The following is a 4,968-nucleotide window of genomic DNA, read 5'->3' as shown; positions in this document are numbered from 1 at the left end:
CTTCGCCAGACCAACGCCGCCAACCTTACACAAACCACGCGCTGGGTGGTTAGTCTCGGGTCGACGACTGCCGACGAGATGCCGCTCCACGTTTTACGGAAGGCACGGCCAGGCCCGCACAGGGCCTACAGTAACCTCGGTTGGTGGCGCGTCCGTTCGGACGGGCTGGCTGTAACGCCATCGACGGAACGTGCAGCTCCGACATAGGGTACCTTCCCTTGCCCGACCTCCTGACCGCACTCTTCAGACTCGCCCAACCGGTGGCGGCGTCCTACGGACAGGGAAAGTGCGCCGGCAAAACAGACATTCAGAAGCAGCTCCGTCCTGCTCGAGTCCGGAAACGCTGCTACCTCTCCGCTTTACCGGCTGAATCCCCTGCCATCGGCTTTCGAGGGCCCACCCGTTTACCTCTAAGCGGTTTCACGTACCTTGAACTCTCTTCAAAGTTCTTTCAACTTTCCCTCACGGTACTTGTTTACTATCGGTCTCGTGGACGTATTTAGCCTTAGGTGGAGTTTACCACCCACTTAGGGCTGCACCTCAAGCAACCCGACTCCAGAGAGGAGACCTCCGCCGACGGCACCGGCAACTATGGGCCTTGCACCCGCTACGGGGTATAGCCCCAGTCAGGGGACTTGCACCGGAAACCGTCGACAGAAGAGTACCTCCCAAACGCCACATTTCCCATACGCCCGACAGGACGCGGGATTCGGCGGTGGGCTGTTCCCCGTTCGCTCGCCGTTACTAAGGGAATCCCTTTGGTTTCTTTTCCTCCGCTTATTTATATGCTTAAATTCAGCGGGTACTCTCGTCTGATCTGAGGTCGACAACATCGTCCGACTGCACCTCCTTCCTTCGTGCTTCCGGCACTGCATGGGCAACCGCGTTCAACGTACCCGCTACGCCTCCTGACGTGGAGGAGAAGGAGAGAATCAGACAGGCCTGCCGATGCTTCCCGGCTCGCGAGAAGCTGTTGTTCTATTCAGGCACTTTTCAAACTTACTTTCGGTCTACGGGATTGCGACTACCGCCTCCCCGACGAGACCAATGTGGCCGATTGGCTTAAGAGAGACTGCCCGCTCTCACCAAACATGCCTAGAGACTGTATTCCGACCCTCAGATAGGCGAGGCTCTGGCGTGACCCGGAGCCGCAATGTGCGTTCGAAAAATGAGTGCTCAATGTGTCCTGCATTCACACCAAGTCTCGCAGCTAGCTGCGTTCTTCATCGACCCACGAGCCGAGTGATCCACCGCTTAGAGTCGTGAATCTTTCCGTCAATTCCTGTTTCATTAAAGACCACATTCTCGAACTGGAGGAAATGGAGAGACGTGCAGCCTCCTGTTTGCCACAAGGAACCCCGCTCGGGGCTCCTTAATATTTCCTCACCACCCGCCGACGGTGGATTTTCAGTTTCGAGACTTTATCACATGAAGCAGGCGGGCCCCTTCTAAAGACTAAGGGGCCTCATTAAACCTAGCAGCCGAGTTTGTCCCCGCGAGGAAACAGAGCCCGCGTGCTCGCGTAACCCTTACGTTTCCTACCCTGACGGGGCAGAGGACCAAACACGGTTACACCTCGCGTCAGCACAAGCGCCGTGGCTCGGACACCCGCTACGGGGTTCACCTGACGCGAGCATATAGGTACCTGAACGTTCTAGCTCTCATCCCACTGGATGCGGGAGAGCCACCGCGGCGAGACCAAACACACGTATTAACCATGTGCTACGCGGACCCCTTTCGCGGACGGTCCGGCGGTCTCCCGGGTATTGTTCAGAGAGAGTCTTTGTTTGGAGTGGGGAATCCCTGCCGGCAAGACGGGCCGAGCTGGGCACTCTCTACATCCCCGATAATGATCCTTCCGCAGGTTCACCTACGGAAACCTTGTTACGACTTTTACTTCCTCTAAATGATCAAGTTTGGTCATCTTTCCGGCACACAGGCGCGACCCGAAAGCCGCTCCAGCAGCCAGTCCGAAGACCTCACTAAATCATTCAATCGGTAGTAGCGACGGGCGGTGTGTACAAAGGGCAGGGACGTAATCAACACGAGCTGATGACTCGTGCTTACTGGGAATTCCTCGTTCAAGGGGAATAATTACAAGCCCCTATCCCTATCACGAAGGAGGTTCAACGGTTACCCAGTCCTACCGGACAGGGCAATCACACGCTGATTCCTTCAGTGTAGCGCGCGTGCGGCCCCGGACATCTAAGGGCATCACAGACCTGTTATTGTTCTGTCTCGTGCGGCTAAACGCCGCTTGTCCCTCTAAGAAGATCGACCGACACGTGTGATCAGTCGTCTATTTAATAGGCTAGAGTCTCGTTCGTTATCGGAATTAACCAGACAAATCGCTCCACCAACTAAGAACGGCCATGCACCACCACCCACTGAATCAAGAAAGAGCTCTTAATCTGTCAATCCTTCCAGTGTCCGGGCCGGGTGAGTTTCCCCGTGTTGAGTCAAATTAAGCCGCAGGCTCCACTCCTGGTGGTGCCCTTCCGTCAATTCCTTTAAGTTTCAGCTTTGCAACCATACTTCCCCCGGAACCCAAACACTTTGTTTCCTGGAAGCTGCCCGCCGAGTCGTTTGAGGAACTCAGGCGGATCGCTGGTTGGCATCGTTTATGGTTAGAACTAGGGCGGTATCTGATCGCCTTCGAACCTCTAACTTTCGTTCTTGATTAATGAAAACATTCTTGGCAAATGCTTTGCAGTAGTTCGTCTTGCGACGGTCCAAGAATTTCACCTCTAGCGTCGCAATACGAATGCCCCCGTCTGTCCCTCTTAATCATTACCTCGTGTTCCGAAAACCAACAAAATAGAACCGAGGTCCTATTCCATTATTCCATGCACCATTATTCAGGCGTTTCGCCTGCTTTGAGCACTCTAATTTTTTCAAAGTAAACTTGCCGGCCACCCAAGACACTCAATCAAGGGCACCGAGGGAAAACCGGCAGGATGTTTAGGCCAGGAAGTAACCGCCAAAGCGGACCCCCTGTCTAGAACTGAGATCCAACTACGAGCTTTTTAACCGCAACAACTTTAATATACGCTATTGGAGCTGGAATTACCGCGGCTGCTGGCACCAGACTTGCCCTCCAATAGATCCTCGTTAAAGGATTTAGAGTGTACTCATTCCAATTACGGGGCCTCGATAGAGTCCCGTATCGTTATTTTTCGTCACTACCTCCCCGTTCTGGGAGTGGGTAATTTGCGCGCCTGCTGCCTTCCTTGGATGTGGTAGCCGTTTCTCAGGCTCCCTCCGGAATCGAACCCTGATTCCCCGTTACCCAGTTACGACCATGGTAGGCGCATAACCTACCATCGACAGTTGATAAGGCAGACACTTGAAAGATGCGTCGCCGGTGCTAGACCGTGCGATCAGCCAAAAGTTATCCAGAGTCACCATCATTTGCGGACCGAGGTCCGATTGGTCTTGGTCTAATAAATGCGCTCGTCCCGTGAGGTCGGAGCTTTGTTGCATGTATTAGCTCTAGAATTACCACAGTTATCCAAGTAGGAAAGTACGATCTAAGGAACAACGGCTGGATAATGAGCCATTCGCGGTTTCACCTTATTTCGGCATGTACTTAGACATGCATGGCTTAATCTTTGAGACAAGCATATGACTACTGGCAGGATCAACCAGGTATCTTTTCTCGTTCGGTGCAAGCCACCCGCTCCAACGGCGAGTAGAAACACCACTCTCGAATCGGCAGACGCGTGGCTAGATACACGCCTGCCGTTCTCTGTCTACTTCGTGTCACCAATCACGAGACAGACCTCTTACACACTCTAGAGTACGAGTTCTCCAAAACAACAGTTCCGATAAAACGAAACAAACTAGGGCGTATCAGGAAGAACCGACCTTCGGAGGACAGCTCAACCCACACTAAGTTATATCGAAAATGATGCATATTCCGATGTCTCGGCATGGTTACCCGAAACTCGTCGCATCAGCAGTGGGAACAGAACGTCTTTCGTAACAAAAGACAATCGTTAATCGCTCGGATTAACTCGTACGCGTGCGGTCGAACGCACGTACTGCTTTTATCCCCGCTCGGACCGAGAGGGAAAGGGAAACAGTCACCGTTATTGACGTGCCCCGTGAAAGGGAAGGGCCGCTCGGACCCTTGGTTTGACAAGCTGAAATTCAACGGCTCGTGCAGAGCACGCTGCGGGTCCAGCATCCTTGTGTCTCTGACTGAGACCGGCTAATCGCTCGGATTAACTCGTAGGCGTGCGGAGACGCACGTACTGCTTTTATCCCCGCTACACCGTCACCGTTGTTCACGCCCCGCTGACATGCTCGAAATTTCGTGCAGAGCACGCTGCGGAGGATCCAGCATCCCGTGTGTGACTGAGACCGGCTAATCGTCGGCGTGAAAGGTGCGGTCGAACGCACGTACTGCTTTTATCCCTGCTCGGACCGAGAGGGAAAGGGAAACAGTCACCGTTGTTCACATTCCCCGTGAAAGGGAAGGGCCGCTCGGACCCTTGGTTTGACATGCTGAAATTCAACGACTCGTGCAGAGCACGCTGCGGGTCCAGCATCCCGTGTGTCTCTTCTGAATGAGACTGGCTAATCGCTCGATTAACTCGTAGGCGTGCGGTCGAACGCACGTACTGCTTTTATCCCCGCTCGGACCGAGAGAGGAAAGGGAAACAGTCACCGTAAATAACGTGCCCCGTGAAAGGGAAGAGCCGCTCGGACCCTTGGTTTGACATGCTGAAATTCAACGACTCGTGCAGAGCACGCTGCGGGTCCAGCATCCCGTGTGTCTCTGACTGAGACCGGCTAATCGCTCGGATTAACTCGTAGGCGTGCGGTCGAACGCACGTACTGCTTTTATCCCGCTCGGACCGAGAGGGATAGGGAAACAGTCACCGTTGTTCACGTGCCCCGTGAAAGGGAAGAGCCGCTCGGACCCTTGGTTTGACATGCTGAAATTCAACGGCTCGTGCAGAG

The 4,968-nt window shown here is 54.0% G+C and overlaps 3 non-coding genes across 3 annotated transcripts in view; all 3 read right to left on the bottom strand.

The window, feature by feature from the left end:
* Window positions 1-826, bottom strand: part of LOC143243546 (large subunit ribosomal RNA) — a 3,796-nt gene extending 2,970 nt beyond the window's left edge. The window contains exon 1 of the ribosomal RNA XR_013024669.1: window positions 1-826. This exon is cut by the window's left edge and continues 2,970 nt beyond it. This is a non-coding gene — a ribosomal RNA (large subunit ribosomal RNA).
* A 284-nt stretch (window positions 827-1,110) lies between these two features.
* LOC143243447 (5.8S ribosomal RNA) lies at window positions 1,111-1,262 on the bottom strand. The gene has a single exon (XR_013024575.1). It is a non-coding gene; the product is annotated as a 5.8S ribosomal RNA (ribosomal RNA).
* A 585-nt stretch (window positions 1,263-1,847) lies between these two features.
* On the bottom strand, window positions 1,848-3,651 carry LOC143243511 (small subunit ribosomal RNA). The gene has a single exon (XR_013024635.1). It is a non-coding gene; the product is annotated as a small subunit ribosomal RNA (ribosomal RNA).
* Window positions 3,652-4,968: the final 1,317 nt, after the last annotated feature.

Source organism: Tachypleus tridentatus, unplaced genomic scaffold (assembly GCF_004210375.1).
Source record: "Tachypleus tridentatus isolate NWPU-2018 unplaced genomic scaffold, ASM421037v1 Hic_cluster_2, whole genome shotgun sequence".
Classification (NCBI taxonomy): domain Eukaryota; kingdom Metazoa; phylum Arthropoda; class Merostomata; order Xiphosura; family Limulidae; genus Tachypleus; species Tachypleus tridentatus.
Note: the sequence above shows the minus strand (reverse complement) of the source record. Positions and strands in the feature narration are given on the sequence as shown.